The 13,625-nt window shown below is 45.3% G+C and overlaps 1 protein-coding gene and 27 non-coding genes across 28 annotated transcripts in view; all 28 read left to right on the forward strand.

Moving 5' to 3' along the window:
• The window catches only part of mfsd4aa (major facilitator superfamily domain containing 4Aa), a 69,989-nt gene that overhangs the window by 7,948 nt on the left and 48,416 nt on the right, over nt 1-13,625 (forward strand). The window lies entirely within an intron of this gene.
• trnaf-gaa (transfer RNA phenylalanine (anticodon GAA)) lies at nt 385-457 on the forward strand. The gene has a single exon. It is a non-coding gene; the product is annotated as a tRNA-Phe (tRNA).
• Nucleotides 988-1,060, forward strand: trnaf-gaa (transfer RNA phenylalanine (anticodon GAA)). The gene has a single exon. It is a non-coding gene; the product is annotated as a tRNA-Phe (tRNA).
• On the forward strand, nt 1,264-1,336 carry trnaf-gaa (transfer RNA phenylalanine (anticodon GAA)). The gene has a single exon. It is a non-coding gene; the product is annotated as a tRNA-Phe (tRNA).
• trnaf-gaa (transfer RNA phenylalanine (anticodon GAA)) lies at nt 1,869-1,941 on the forward strand. The gene has a single exon. It is a non-coding gene; the product is annotated as a tRNA-Phe (tRNA).
• On the forward strand, nt 2,144-2,216 carry trnaf-gaa (transfer RNA phenylalanine (anticodon GAA)). Its single transcript has one exon. It is a non-coding gene; the product is annotated as a tRNA-Phe (tRNA).
• trnaf-gaa (transfer RNA phenylalanine (anticodon GAA)) lies at nt 2,746-2,818 on the forward strand. Its single transcript has one exon. It is a non-coding gene; the product is annotated as a tRNA-Phe (tRNA).
• Nucleotides 3,351-3,423, forward strand: trnaf-gaa (transfer RNA phenylalanine (anticodon GAA)). The gene has a single exon. It is a non-coding gene; the product is annotated as a tRNA-Phe (tRNA).
• Nucleotides 3,627-3,699, forward strand: trnaf-gaa (transfer RNA phenylalanine (anticodon GAA)). The gene has a single exon. It is a non-coding gene; the product is annotated as a tRNA-Phe (tRNA).
• On the forward strand, nt 4,231-4,303 carry trnaf-gaa (transfer RNA phenylalanine (anticodon GAA)). The gene has a single exon. It is a non-coding gene; the product is annotated as a tRNA-Phe (tRNA).
• Nucleotides 4,507-4,579, forward strand: trnaf-gaa (transfer RNA phenylalanine (anticodon GAA)). Its single transcript has one exon. It is a non-coding gene; the product is annotated as a tRNA-Phe (tRNA).
• Nucleotides 5,112-5,184, forward strand: trnaf-gaa (transfer RNA phenylalanine (anticodon GAA)). The gene has a single exon. It is a non-coding gene; the product is annotated as a tRNA-Phe (tRNA).
• On the forward strand, nt 5,717-5,789 carry trnaf-gaa (transfer RNA phenylalanine (anticodon GAA)). The gene has a single exon. It is a non-coding gene; the product is annotated as a tRNA-Phe (tRNA).
• Nucleotides 5,993-6,065, forward strand: trnaf-gaa (transfer RNA phenylalanine (anticodon GAA)). Its single transcript has one exon. It is a non-coding gene; the product is annotated as a tRNA-Phe (tRNA).
• trnaf-gaa (transfer RNA phenylalanine (anticodon GAA)) lies at nt 6,598-6,670 on the forward strand. The gene has a single exon. It is a non-coding gene; the product is annotated as a tRNA-Phe (tRNA).
• trnaf-gaa (transfer RNA phenylalanine (anticodon GAA)) lies at nt 6,874-6,946 on the forward strand. Its single transcript has one exon. It is a non-coding gene; the product is annotated as a tRNA-Phe (tRNA).
• Nucleotides 7,479-7,551, forward strand: trnaf-gaa (transfer RNA phenylalanine (anticodon GAA)). The gene has a single exon. It is a non-coding gene; the product is annotated as a tRNA-Phe (tRNA).
• Nucleotides 8,084-8,156, forward strand: trnaf-gaa (transfer RNA phenylalanine (anticodon GAA)). Its single transcript has one exon. It is a non-coding gene; the product is annotated as a tRNA-Phe (tRNA).
• On the forward strand, nt 8,360-8,432 carry trnaf-gaa (transfer RNA phenylalanine (anticodon GAA)). The gene has a single exon. It is a non-coding gene; the product is annotated as a tRNA-Phe (tRNA).
• trnaf-gaa (transfer RNA phenylalanine (anticodon GAA)) lies at nt 8,964-9,036 on the forward strand. Its single transcript has one exon. It is a non-coding gene; the product is annotated as a tRNA-Phe (tRNA).
• Nucleotides 9,240-9,312, forward strand: trnaf-gaa (transfer RNA phenylalanine (anticodon GAA)). Its single transcript has one exon. It is a non-coding gene; the product is annotated as a tRNA-Phe (tRNA).
• On the forward strand, nt 9,845-9,917 carry trnaf-gaa (transfer RNA phenylalanine (anticodon GAA)). The gene has a single exon. It is a non-coding gene; the product is annotated as a tRNA-Phe (tRNA).
• On the forward strand, nt 10,448-10,520 carry trnaf-gaa (transfer RNA phenylalanine (anticodon GAA)). The gene has a single exon. It is a non-coding gene; the product is annotated as a tRNA-Phe (tRNA).
• Nucleotides 10,724-10,796, forward strand: trnaf-gaa (transfer RNA phenylalanine (anticodon GAA)). The gene has a single exon. It is a non-coding gene; the product is annotated as a tRNA-Phe (tRNA).
• Nucleotides 11,329-11,401, forward strand: trnaf-gaa (transfer RNA phenylalanine (anticodon GAA)). Its single transcript has one exon. It is a non-coding gene; the product is annotated as a tRNA-Phe (tRNA).
• trnaf-gaa (transfer RNA phenylalanine (anticodon GAA)) lies at nt 11,934-12,006 on the forward strand. The gene has a single exon. It is a non-coding gene; the product is annotated as a tRNA-Phe (tRNA).
• trnaf-gaa (transfer RNA phenylalanine (anticodon GAA)) lies at nt 12,539-12,611 on the forward strand. The gene has a single exon. It is a non-coding gene; the product is annotated as a tRNA-Phe (tRNA).
• trnaf-gaa (transfer RNA phenylalanine (anticodon GAA)) lies at nt 13,156-13,228 on the forward strand. The gene has a single exon. It is a non-coding gene; the product is annotated as a tRNA-Phe (tRNA).

Genomic DNA, 13,625 nt, shown 5'->3' on the forward strand with positions numbered 1-13,625 from the left:
TTGCATCTCTGTCCCCGTTAGATGATGTTATGAATGCAGGCAGCTTTTCTACCAAGGTTTGCTTTGAGATATCAGATGTTTCTTTCAGTTTGGGCCCCCAAGTTCAGGACACACCAGTTAAAAGCTAGTCAACAAAGCAGGAAAGCAGTGTTTCATGAAACGTCAAATCCAGGTTTCGGCAGCTAGAAGTTGTGCTTTGAGGACATATTGACTTGATGTTTAGCCTTCGGTGTAGAATTGTTTTGCATTGTGAACTGAAACCAAGCTAGTCCGATGCTAAGCGACAGTGCAATCGCCTCTTTATGGTGATAGAAAGTGTTGTCCGGCAATTTTTTCCAGATATTTTGTTTTCCGTCTGAGGGCCACTCTGGTGCACCGTTTTGTGCCGAAATAGCTCAGTTGGGAGAGCGTTAGACTGAAGATCTAAATGTCCCTGGTTCAATCCCGGGTTTCGGCAGCTGGAAGTTGTTTTTGGGGACATATTGCCTTGATGTTTAGAGTTTCTGACTCACACAAGCCTGATATGATTGTGTCGCATCCCCCGTGCGCTCACATATCCCTGCAATACATTCATTCATCCACATCTGGACATAAGGCCTACCCTTGCATCTCTGTCCCCGTTAGATGATGTTATGAATGCAGGCAGCTTTTCTACCAAGGTTTGCTTTGAGATATCAGATGTTTCTTTCAGTTTGGGCCCCCAAGTTCAGGACACACCAGTTAAAAGCTAGTCAACAAAGCAGGAAATCAGTGTTTCATGAAACGTCAAATCCAGGTTTCGGCAGCTAGAAGTTGTGCTTTGAGGACATATTGCCTTGATGTTTAGCCTTCGGTGTAGAATTGTTTTGCATTGTGAACTGAAACCAAGCTAGTCCGATGTTAAGCGACAGTGCAATCGCCTCTTTATGGTGATAGAAAGTGTTGTCCGGCAATTTTTTCCAGATATTTTGTTTTCCGTCTGAGGGCCACTCTGGTGCACCGTTTTGTGCCGAAATAGCTCAGTTGGGAGAGCGTTAGACTGAAGATCTAAATGTCCCTGGTTCAATCCCGGGTTTCGGCAGCTGGAAGTTGTGTTTTGGGGACATATTGCCTTGATGTTTAGCCTTCGGTGTAGAATTGTTTTGCATTGTGAACTGAAACCAAACTAGTCCGATGTTAAGCGACAGTGCAATCGCGTCTTTATGGTGATAGAAAGTGTTGTCCGGCAATTTTTTCCAGATATTTTGTTTTCCGTCTGAGGGCCACTCTGGTGCACCGTTTTGCGCCGAAATAGCTCAGTTGGGAGAGCGTTAGACTGAAGATCTAAATGTCCCTGGTTCAATCCCGGGTTTCGGCAGCTGGAAGTCGTGTTTTGGGGACATATTGACTTGATGTGTAGAGTTTCTGACTCACACAAGCCTGATATGATTGTGTCGCATCCCCTCGTGCGCTCACATATCCCTGCAATACATTCATTCATCCACATCTGGACATAAGGCCTACCCTTGCATCTCTGTCCCCGTTAGATGATGTTATGAATGCAGGCAGCTTTTCTACCACCGTTTGCTTTGAGATATCAGATGTTTCTTTCAGTTTGGGCCCCCAAGTTCAGGACACACCAGTTAAAAGCTAGTCAACAAAGCAGGAAAACAGTGTTTCATGAAACGTCAAATCCAGGTTTCGGCAGCTAGAAGTTGTGCTTTGAGGACATATTGCCTTGATGTTTAGCCTTCGGTGTAGAATTGTTTTGCATTGTGAACTGAAACCAAGCTAGTCCGATGCTAAGCGACAGTGCAATCGCCTCTTTATGGTGATAGAAAGTGTTGTCCGGCAATTTTTTCCAGATATTTTGTTTTCCGTCTGAGGGCCACTCTGGTGCACCGTTTTGTGCCGAAATAGCTCAGTTGGGAGAGCGTTAGACTGAAGATCTAAATGTCCCTGGTTCAATCCCGGGTTTCGGCAGCTGGAAGTTGTTTTTGGGGACATATTGCCTTGATGTTTAGCCTTCGGTGTAGAATTGTTTTGTATTGTGAACTGAAACCAAGCTAGTCCGATGTTAAGCGACAGTGCAATCGCCTCTTTATGGTGATAGAAAGTGTTGTCCGGCAATTTTTTCCAGATATTTTGTTTTCCATCTGAGGGCCACTCTGGTGCACTGTTTTGCGCCGAAATAGCTCAGTTGGGAGAGCGTTAGACTGAAGATCTAAATGTCCCTGGTTCAATCCCGGGTTTCGGCAGCTGGAAGTCGTGTTTTGGGGACATATTGACTTGATGTGTAGAGTTTCTGACTCACACAAGCCTGATATGATTGTGTCGCATCCCCTCGTGCGCTCACATATCCCTGCAGTATTCATTCATCCACATCTGGACATAAGGCCTACCCTTGCATCTCTGTCCCCGTTAGATGATGTTATGAATGCAGGCAGCTTTTCTACCAAGTTTGCTTTGAGATATCAGATGTTTCTTTCAGTTTGGGCCCCCAAGTTCAGGACACACCAGTTAAAAGCTAGTCAACAAAGCAGGAAAACAGTATTTCATGAAACGTCAAATCCAGGTTTCGGCAGGTAGAAGTTGTGTTTTGGGGACATATTGCCTTGATGTTTAGCCTTCGGTGTAGAATTGTTTTGCATTGTGAACTGAAACCAAGCTAGTCCGATGCTAAGCGACAGTGCAATCGCCTCTTTATGGTGATAGAAAGTGTTATCCGGCAATTTTTTCCAGATATTTTGTTTTCCGTCTGAGGGCCACTCTGGTGCACAGTTTTGCGCCGAAATAGCTCAGTTGGGAGAGCGTTAGACTGAAGATCTAAATGTCCCTGGTTCAATCCCGGGTTTCGGCAGCTGGAAGTCGTGTTTTGGGGACGTATTGACTTGATGTGTAGAGTTTCTGACTCACACAAGCCTGATATGATTGTGTCGCATCCCCTCGTGCGCTCACATATCCCTGCAATACATTCATTCATCCACATCTGGACATAAGGCCTACCCTTGCATCTCTGTCCCCGTTAGATGATGTTATGAATGCAGGCAGCTTTTCTACCAAGGTTTGCTTTGAGATATCAGATGTTTCTTTCAGTTTGGGCCCCCAAGTTCAGGACACACCAGTTAAAAGCTAGTCAACAAAGCAGGAAAACAGTGTTTCATGAAACGTCAAATCCAGGTTTCGGCAGCTAGAAGTTGTGCTTTGAGGACATATTGCCTTGATGTTTAGCCTTCGGTGTAGAATTGTTTTGCATTGTGAACTGAAACCAAGCTAGTCCGATGTTAAGCGACAGTGCAATCGCCTCTTTATGGTGATAGAAAGTGTTGTCCGGCAATTTTTTCCAGATATTTTGTTTTCCGTCTGAGGGCCACTCTGGTGCACCGTTTTGTGCCGAAATAGCTCAGTTGGGAGAGCGTTAGACTGAAGATCTAAATGTCCCTGGTTCAATCCCGGGTTTCGGCAGCTGGAAGTTGTGTTTTGGGGACATATTGCCTTGATGTTTAGCCTTCGGTGTAGAATTGTTTTGCATTGTGAACTGAAACCAAGCTAGTCCGATGTTAAGCGACAGTGCAATCGCCTCTTTATGGTGATAGAAAGTGTTGTCCGGCAATTTTTTCCAGATATTTTGTTTTCCGTCTGAGGGCCACTCTGGTGCACCGTTTTGCGCCGAAATAGCTCAGTTGGGAGAGCGTTAGACTGAAGATCTAAATGTCCCTGGTTCAATCCCGGGTTTCGGCAGCTGGAAGTCGTGTTTTGGGGACATATTGACTTGATGTGTAGAGTTTCTGACTCACACAAGCCTGATATGATTGTGTCGCATCCCCTCGTGCGCTCACATATCCCTGCAATACATTCATTCATCCACATCTGGACATAAGGCCTACCCTTGCATCTCTGTCCCCGTTAGATGATGTTATGAATGCAGGCAGCTTTTCTACCACCGTTTGCTTTGAGATATCAGATGTTTCTTTCAGTTTGGGCCCCCAAGTTCAGGACACACCAGTTAAAAGCTAGTCAACAAAGCAGGAAAACAGTGTTTCATGAAACGTCAAATCCAGGTTTCGGCAGCTAGAAGTTGTGCTTTGAGGACATATTGCCTTGATGTTTAGCCTTCGGTGTAGAATTGTTTTGCATTGTGAACTGAAACCAAGCTAGTCCGATGTTAAGCGACAGTGCAATCGCCTCTTTATGGTGATAGAAAGTGTTGTCCGGCAATTTTTCCAGATATTTTGTTTTCCGTCTGAGGGCCACTCTGGTGCACCGTTTTGCGCCGAAATAGCTCAGTTGGGAGAGCGTTAGACTGAAGATCTAAATGTCCCTGGTTCAATCCCGGGTTTCGGCAGCTGGAAGTTGTGTTTTGGGGACATATTGCCTTGATGTTTAGCCTTCGGTGTAGAATTGTTTTGCATTGTGAACTGAAACCAAGCTAGTCCGATGTTAAGCGACAGTGCAATCGCCTCTTTATGGTGATAGAAAGTGTTGTCCGGCAATTTTTTCCAGATATTTTGTTTTCCGTCTGAGGGCCACTCTGGTGCACCGTTTTGCGCCGAAATAGCTCAGTTGGGAGAGCGTTAGACTGAAGATCTAAATGTCCCTGGTTCAATCCCGGGTTTCGGCAGCTGGAAGTCGTGTTTTGGGGACATATTGACTTGATGTGTAGAGTTTCTGACTCACACAAGCCTGATATGATTGTGTCGCATCCCCTCGTGCGCTCACATATCCCTGCAATACATTCATTCATCCACATCTGGACATAAGGCCTACCCTTGCATCTCTGTCCCCGTTAGATGATGTTATGAATGCAGGCAGCTTTTCTACCACCGTTTGCTTTGAGATATCAGATGTTTCTTTCAGTTTGGGCCCCCAAGTTCAGGACACACCAGTTAAAAGCTAGTCAACAAAGCAGGAAAGCAGTGTTTCATGAAACGTCAAATCCAGGTTTCGGCAGCTAGAAGTTGTGTTTTGGGGACATATTGCCTTGATGTTTAGCCTTCGGTGTAGAATTGTTTTGCATTGTGAACTGAAACCAAGCTAGTCCGATGTTAAGCGACAGTGCAATCGCCTCTTTATGGTGATAGAAAGTGTTGTCCGGCAATTTTTTCCAGATATTTTGTTTTCCGTCTGAGGGCCACTCTGGTGCACCGTTTTGCGCCGAAATAGCTCAGTTGGGAGAGCGTTAGACTGAAGATCTAAATGTCCCTGGTTCAATCCCGGGTTTCGGCAGCTGGAAGTCGTGTTTTGGGGACATATTGACTTGATGTGTAGAGTTTCTGACTCACACAAGCCTGATATGATTGTGTCGCATCCCCTCGTGCGCTCACATATCCCTGCAATACATTCATTCATCCACATCTGGACATAAGGCCTACCCTTGCATCTCTGTCCCCGTTAGATGATGTTATGAATGCAGGCAGCTTTTCTACCACCGTTTGCTTTGAGATATCAGATGTTTCTTTCAGTTTGGGCCCCCAAGTTCAGGACACACCAGTTAAAAGCTAGTCAACAAAGCAGGAAAGCAGTGTTTCATGAAACGTCAAATCCAGGTTTCGGCAGCTAGAAGTTGTGTTTTGAGGACATATTGCCTTGATGTTTAGCCTTCGGTGTAGAATTGTTTTGCATTGTGAACTGAAACCAAGCTAGTCCGATGCTAAGCGACAGTGCAATCGCCTCTTTATGGTGATAGAAAGTGTTATCCGGCAATTTTTTCCAGATATTTTGTTTTCCGTCTGAGGGCCACTCTGGTGCACCGTTTTGCGCCGAAATAGCTCAGTTGGGAGAGCGTTAGACTGAAGATCTAAATGTCCCTGGTTCAATCCCGGGTTTCGGCAGCTGGAAGTTGTGTTTTGGGGACATATTGCCTTGATGTTTAGCCTTCGGTGTAGAATTGTTTTGCATTGTGAACTGAAACCAAGCTAGTCCGATGTTAAGCGACAGTGCAATCGCCTCTTTATGGTGATAGAAAGTGTTGTCCGGCAATTTTTTCCAGATATTTTGTTTTCCGTCTGAGGGCCACTCTGGTGCACCGTTTTGCGCCGAAATAGCTCAGTTGGGAGAGCGTTAGACTGAAGATCTAAATGTCCCTGGTTCAATCCCGGGTTTCGGCAGCTGGAAGTCGTGTTTTGGGGACATATTGACTTGATGTGTAGAGTTTCTGACTCACACAAGCCTGATATGATTGTGTCGCATCCCCTCGTGCGCTCACATATCCCTGCAATACATTCATTCATCCACATCTGGACATAAGGCCTACCCTTGCATCTCTGTCCCCGTTAGATGATGTTATGAATGCAGGCAGCTTTTCTACCACCGTTTGCTTTGAGATATCAGATGTTTCTTTCAGTTTGGGCCCCCAAGTTCAGGACACACCAGTTAAAAGCTAGTCAACAAAGCAGGAAAGCAGTGTTTCATGAAACGTCAAATCCAGGTTTCGGCAGCTAGAAGTTGTGCTTTGAGGACATATTGCCTTGATGTTTAGCCTTCGGTGTAGAATTGTTTTGCATTGTGAACTGAAACCAAGCTAGTCCGATGTTAAGCGACAGTGCAATCGCCTCTTTATGGTGATAGAAAGTGTTGTCCGGCAATTTTTTCCAGATATTTTGTTTTCCGTCTGAGGGCCACTCTGGTGCACAGTTTTGCGCCGAAATAGCTCAGTTGGGAGAGCGTTAGACTGAAGATCTAAATGTCCCTGGTTCAATCCCGGGTTTCGGCAGCTGGAAGTTGTGTTTTGGGGACATATTGCCTTGATGTTTAGCCTTCGGTGTAGAATTGTTTTGCATTGTGAACTGAAACCAAGCTAGTCCGATGTTAAGCGACAGTGCAATCGCCTCTTTATGGTGATAGAAAGTGTTGTCCGGCAATTTTTTCCAGATATTTTGTTTTCCGTATGAGGGCCACTCTGGTGCACCGTTTTGCGCCGAAATAGCTCAGTTGGGAGAGCGTTAGACTGAAGATCTAAATGTCCCTGGTTCAATCCCGGGTTTCGGCAGCTGGAAGTCGTGTTTTGGGGACATATTGACTTGATGTGTAGAGTTTCTGACTCACACAAGCCTGATATGATTGTGTCGCATCCCCTCGTGCGCTCACATATCCCTGCAATACATTCATTCATCCACATCTGGACATAAGGCCTACCCTTGCATCTCTGTCCCCGTTAGATGATGTTATGAATGCAGGCAGCTTTTCTACCACCGTTTGCTTTGAGATATCAGATGTTTCTTTCAGTTTGGGCCCCCAAGTTCAGGACACACCAGTTAAAAGCTAGTCAACAAAGCAGGAAAGCAGTGTTTCATGAAACGTCAAATCCAGGTTTCGGCAGCTAGAAGTTGTGTTTTGGGGACATATTGCCTTGATGTTTAGCCTTCGGTGTAGAATTGTTTTGCATTGTGAACTGAAACCAAGCTAGTCCGATGTTAAGCGACAGTGCAATCGCCTCTTTATGGTGATAGAAAGTGTTATCCGGCAATTTTTTCCAGATATTTTGTTTTCCGTCTGAGGGCCACTCTGGTGCACCGCTTTGCGCCGAAATAGCTCAGTTGGGAGAGCGTTAGACTGAAGATCTAAATGTCCCTGGTTCAATCCCGGGTTTCGGCAGCTGGAAGTCGTGTTTTGGGGACATATTGACTTGATGTGTAGAGTTTCTGACTCACACAAGCCTGATATGATTGTGTCGCATCCCCTCGTGCGCTCACATATCCCTGCAATACATTCATTCATCCACATCTGGACATAAGGCCTACCCTTGCATCTCTGTCCCCGTTAGATGATGTTATGAATGCAGGCAGCTTTTCTACCACCGTTTGCTTTGAGATATCAGATGTTTCTTTCAGTTTGGGCCCCCAAGTTCAGGACACACCAGTTAAAAGCTAGTCAACAAAGCAGGAAAGCAGTGTTTCATGAAACGTCAAATCCAGGTTTCGGCAGCTAGAAGTTGTGTTTTGAGGACATATTGCCTTGATGTTTAGCCTTCGGTGTAGAATTGTTTTGCATTGTGAACTGAAACCAAGCTAGTCCGATGTTAAGCGACAGTGCAATCGCCTCTTTATGGTGATAGAAAGTGTTGTCCGGCAATTTTTTCCAGATATTTTGTTTTCCGTCTGAGGGCCACTCTGGTGCACCATTTTGCGCCGAAATAGCTCAGTTGGGAGAGCGTTAGACTGAAGATCTAAATGTCCCTGGTTCAATCCCGGGTTTCGGCAGCTGGAAGTTGTGTTTTGGGGACATATTGCCTTGATGTTTAGCCTTCGGTGTAGAATTGTTTTGCATTGTGAACTGAAACCAAGCTAGTCCGATGTTAAGCGACAGTGCAATCGCCTCTTTATGGTGATAGAAAGTGTTGTCCGGCAATTTTTTCCAGATATTTTGTTTTCCGTATGAGGGCCACTCTGGTGCACCGTTTTGCGCCGAAATAGCTCAGTTGGGAGAGCGTTAGACTGAAGATCTAAATGTCCCTGGTTCAATCCCGGGTTTCGGCAGCTGGAAGTCGTGTTTTGGGGACATATTGACTTGATGTGTAGAGTTTCTGACTCACACAAGCCTGATATGATTGTGTCGCATCCCCTCGTGCGCTCACATATCCCTGCAATACATTCATTCATCCACATCTGGACATAAGGCCTACCCTTGCATCTCTGTCCCCGTTAGATGATGTTATGAATGCAGGCAGCTTTTCTACCACCGTTTGCTTTGAGATATCAGATGTTTCTTTCAGTTTGGGCCCCCAAGTTCAGGACACACCAGTTAAAAGCTAGTCAACAAAGCAGGAAAGCAGTGTTTCATGAAACGTCAAATCCAGGTTTCGGCAGCTAGAAGTTGTGTTTTGGGACATATTGCCTTGATGTTTAGCCTTCGGTGTAGAATTGTTTTGCATTGTGAACTGAAACCAAGCTAGTCCGATGTTAAGCGACAGTGCAATCGCCTCTTTATGGTGATAGAAAGTGTTATCCGGCAATTTTTTCCAGATATTTTGTTTTCCGTCTGAGGGCCACTCTGGTGCACCGTTTTGCGCCGAAATAGCTCAGTTGGGAGAGCGTTAGACTGAAGATCTAAATGTCCCTGGTTCAATCCCGGGTTTCGGCAGCTGGAAGTTGTGTTTTGGGGACATATTGCCTTGATGTTTAGCCTTCGGTGTAGAATTGTTTTGCATTGTGAACTGAAACCAAGCTAGTCCGATGTTAAGCGACAGTGCAATCGCCTCTTTATGGTGATAGAAAGTGTTGTCCGGCAATTTTTTCCAGATATTTTGTTTTCCGTATGAGGGCCACTCTGGTGCACCGTTTTGCGCCGAAATAGCTCAGTTGGGAGAGCGTTAGACTGAAGATCTAAATGTCCCTGGTTCAATCCCGGGTTTCGGCAGCTGGAAGTCGTGTTTTGGGGACATATTGACTTGATGTGTAGAGTTTCTGACTCACACAAGCCTGATATGATTGTGTCGCATCCCCTCGTGCGCTCACATATCCCTGCAATACATTCATTCATCCACATCTGGACATAAGGCCTACCCTTGCATCTCTGTCCCCGTTAGATGATGTTATGAATGCAGGCAGCTTTTCTACCACCGTTTGCTTTGAGATATCAGATGTTTCTTTCAGTTTGGGCCCCCAAGTTCAGGACACACCAGTTAAAAGCTAGTCAACAAAGCAGGAAAGCAGTGTTTCATGAAACGTCAAATCCAGGTTTCGGCAGCTAGAAGTTGTGTTTTGGGGACATATTGCCTTGATGTTTAGCCTTCGGTGTAGAATTGTTTTGCATTGTGAACTGAAACCAAGCTAGTCCGATGTTAAGCGACAGTGCAATCGCCTCTTTATGGTGATAGAAAGTGTTGTCCGGCAATTTTTTCCAGATATTTTGTTTTCCGTCTGAGGGCCACTCTGGTGCACCGTTTTGCGCCGAAATAGCTCAGTTGGGAGAGCGTTAGACTGAAGATCTAAATGTCCCTGGTTCAATCCCGGGTTTCGGCAGCTGGAAGTTGTGTTTTGGGGACATATTGACTTGATGTGTAGAGTTTCTGACTCACACAAGCCTGATATGATTGTGTCGCATCCCCTTGCGCTCACATATCCCTGCAATACATTCATTCATCCACATCTGGACATAAGGCCTACCCTTGCATCTCTGTCCCCGTTAGATGATGTTATGAATGCAGGCAGCTTTTCTACCACCGTTTGCTTTGAGATATCAGATGTTTCTTTCAGTTTGGGCCCCCAAGTTCAGGACACACCAGTTAAAAGCTAGTCAACAAAGCAGGAAAACAGTGTTTCATGAAACGTCAAATCCAGGTTTCGGCAGCTAGAAGTTGTGCTTTGAGGACATATTGCCTTGATGTTTAGCCTTCGGTGTAGAATTGTTTTGCATTGTGAACTGAAACCAAGCTAGTCCGATGTTAAGCGACAGTGCAATCGCCTCTTTATGGTGATAGAAAGTGTTGTCCGGCAATTTTTTCCAGATATTTTGTTTTCCGTCTGAGGGCCACTCTGGTGCACCGTTTTGCGCCGAAATAGCTCAGTTGGGAGAGCGTTAGACTGAAGATCTAAATGTCCCTGGTTCAATCCCGGGTTTCGGCAGCTGGAAGTTGTGTTTTGGGGACATATTGCCTTGATGTTTAGCCTTCGGTGTAGAATTGTTTTGCATTGTGAACTGAAACCAAGCTAGTCCGATGTTAAGCGACAGTGCAATCGCCTCTTTATGGTGATAGAAAGTGTTGTCCGGCAATTTTTTCCAGATATTTTGTTTTCCGTCTGAGGGCCACTCTGGTGCACCGTTTTGCGCCGAAATAGCTCAGTTGGGAGAGCGTTAGACTGAAGATCTAAATGTCCCTGGTTCAATCCCGGGTTTCGGCAGCTGGAAGTCGTGTTTTGGGGACATATTGACTTGATGTGTAGAGTTTCTGACTCACACAAGCCTGATATGATTGTGTCGCATCCCCTCGTGCGCTCACATATCCCTGCAATACATTCATTCATCCACATCTGGACATAAGGCCTACCCTTGCATCTCTGTCCCCGTTAGATGATGTTATGAATGCAGGCAGCTTTTCTACCACCGTTTGCTTTGAGATATCAGATGTTTCTTTCAGTTTGGGCCCCCAAGTTCAGGACACACCAGTTAAAAGCTAGTCAACAAAGCAGGAAAGCAGTGTTTCATGAAACGTCAAATCCAGGTTTCGGCAGCTAGAAGTTGTGTTTTGGGGACATATTGCCTTGATGTTTAGCCTTCGGTGTAGAATTGTTTTGCATTGTGAACTGAAACCAAGCTAGTCCGATGTTAAGCGACAGTGCAATCGCCTCTTTATGGTGATAGAAAGTGTTGTCCGGCAATTTTTTCCAGATATTTTGTTTTCCGTCTGAGGGCCACTCTGGTGCACCGTTTTGCGCCGAAATAGCTCAGTTGGGAGAGCGTTAGACTGAAGATCTAAATGTCCCTGGTTCAATCCCGGGTTTCGGCAGCTGGAAGTTGTGTTTTGGGGACATATTGACTTGATGTGTAGAGTTTCTGACTCACACAAGCCTGATATGATTGTGTCGCATCCCCTCGTGCGCTCACATATCCCTGCAATACATTCATTCATCCACATCTGGACATAAGGCCTACCCTTGCATCTCTGTCCCCGTTAGATGATGTTATGAATGCAGGCAGCTTTTCTACCAAGGTTTGCTTTGAGATATCAGATGTTTCTTTCAGTTTGGGCCCCCAAGTTCAGGACACACCAGTTAAAAGCTAGTCAACAAAGCAGGAAAGCAGTGTTTCATGAAACGTCAAATCCAGGTTTCGGCAGCTAGAAGTTGTGTTTTGGGGACATATTGCCTTGATGTTTAGCCTTCGGTGTAGAATTGTTTTGCATTGTGAACTGAAACCAAGCTAGTCCGATGTTAAGCGACAGTGCAATCGCCTCTTTATGGTGATAGAAAGTGTTGTCCGGCAATTTTTTCCAGATATTTTGTTTTCCGTCTGAGGGCCACTCTGGTGCACCGTTTTGCGCCGAAATAGCTCAGTTGGGAGAGCGTTAGACTGAAGATCTAAATGTCCCTGGTTCAATCCCGGGTTTCGGCAGCTGGAAGTCGTGTTTTGGGGACATATTGACTTGATGTGTAGAGTTTCTGACTCACACAAGCCTGATATGATTGTGTCGCATCCCCTCGTGCGCTCACATATCCCTGCAATACATTCATTCATCCACATCTGGACATAAGGCCTACCCTTGCATCTCTGTCCCCGTTAGATGATGTTATGAATGCAGGCAGCTTTTCTACCACCGTTTGCTTTGAGATATCAGATGTTTCTTTCAGTTTGGGCCCCCAAGTTCAGGACACACCAGTTAAAAGCTAGTCAACAAAGCAGGAAAGCAGTGTTTCATGAAACGTCAAATCCAGGTTTCGGCAGCTAGAAGTTGTGCTTTGAGGACATATTGCCTTGATGTTTAGCCTTCGGTGTAGAATTGTTTTGCATTGTGAACTGAAACCAAGCTAGTCCGATGTTAAGCGACAGTGCAATCGCCTCTTTATGGTGATAGAAAGTGTTGTCCGGCAATTTTTTCCAGATATTTTGTTTTCCGTCTGAGGGCCACTCTGGTGCACCGTTTTGCGCCGAAATAGCTCAGTTGGGAGAGCGTTAGACTGAAGATCTAAATGTCCCTGGTTCAATCCCGGGTTTCGGCAGCTGGAAGTCGTGTTTTGGGGACATATTGACTTGATGTGTAGAGTTTCTGACTCACACAAGCCTGATATGATTGTGTCGCATCCCCTCGTGCGCTCACATATCCCTGCAATACATTCATTCATCCACATCTGGACATAAGGCCTACCCTTGCATCTCTGTCCCCGTTAGATGATGTTATGAATGCAGGCAGCTTTTCTACCAATTTTTTTGAGATATTTTGCTTTGAGATATCAGATGTTTCTTTCAGTTTGGGCCCCCAAGTTCAGGACACACCAGTTAAAAGCTAGTCAACAAAGCAGGAAAACAGTGTTTCATGAAACGTCAAATCCAGGTTTCGGCAGCTAGAAGTTGTGTTTTGAGGACATATTGCCTTGATGTTTAGCCTTCGGTGTAGAATTGTTTTGCATTGTGAACTGAAACCAAGCTAGTCCGATGTTAAGCGACAGTGCAATCGCCTCTTTATGGTGATAGAAAGTGTTGTCCGGCAATTTTTTCCAGATATTTTGTTTTCCGTATGAGGGCCACTCTGGTGCACCGTTTTGCGCCGAAATAGCTCAGTTGGGAGAGCGTTAGACTGAAGATCTAAATGTCCCTGGTTCAATCCCGGGTTTCGGCAGCTGCAAGATGTGTTTTGGGGACGTATTGCCTTGATGTTTAGAGTTTCTGACTCACACAAGCCTGATATGATTGTGTTGCATCCCCTGTGCGCTCACATATCCCTGCAATACATTCATTCATCCACATCTGGACATAAGGCCTACCCTTGCATCTCTGTCCCCGTTAGATGATGTTATGAATGCAGGCAATTTTTCTACCAGATTTTTGCTTTGAGATATCAGATGTTTCTTTCAGTTTGGGCCCCCAAGTTCAGGACACACCAGTTAAAAGCTAGTCAACAAAGCAGGAAAAGTGTTTCATGGTCAAATCCAGGTTTCGGCAGCTGGAAGTTGTGTTTTGGGGACATATTGCCTTGATGTTTAGCCTTCGGTGTAGAATTGTTTTGCATTGTGAAC

The sequence above is a fragment of the Anoplopoma fimbria genome, chromosome 17 (assembly GCF_027596085.1).
Source record: "Anoplopoma fimbria isolate UVic2021 breed Golden Eagle Sablefish chromosome 17, Afim_UVic_2022, whole genome shotgun sequence".
NCBI classification, from domain to species: Eukaryota; Metazoa; Chordata; class Actinopteri; order Perciformes; family Anoplopomatidae; genus Anoplopoma; species Anoplopoma fimbria.